The sequence below is a fragment of the Sinocyclocheilus anshuiensis genome, unplaced genomic scaffold (genome assembly GCF_001515605.1).
Source record: "Sinocyclocheilus anshuiensis isolate Anshui unplaced genomic scaffold, SAMN03320099.WGS_v1.1 scaffold22168, whole genome shotgun sequence".
In the NCBI taxonomy this organism is placed as follows: Eukaryota; Metazoa; Chordata; class Actinopteri; order Cypriniformes; family Cyprinidae; genus Sinocyclocheilus; species Sinocyclocheilus anshuiensis.
Window position 1 is genome coordinate 1 of NW_015545839.1, and position 249 is coordinate 249.

The following is a 249-nucleotide window of genomic DNA, read 5'->3' on the forward strand; positions in this document are numbered from 1 at the left end:
TACTCAGACATGTTATTGAGAGACATAGAGTGACAACTAATATGTATATGCATTTTATTATCTGTTATACTGTTATAAAGATCTCATAGGTTTACATTACAAGATATCGGCATTTCATCTTACTTTTTGGCCATATACTGTAAATATCAGCGTCTGCAGCAAACTGCATATTTTTAGAGAGCTTGGGCTTTTGAATAAAATTTAGTTTTTTTTTTTTTTTCTCCTCAAGTATGAGCTCCATATACTCAA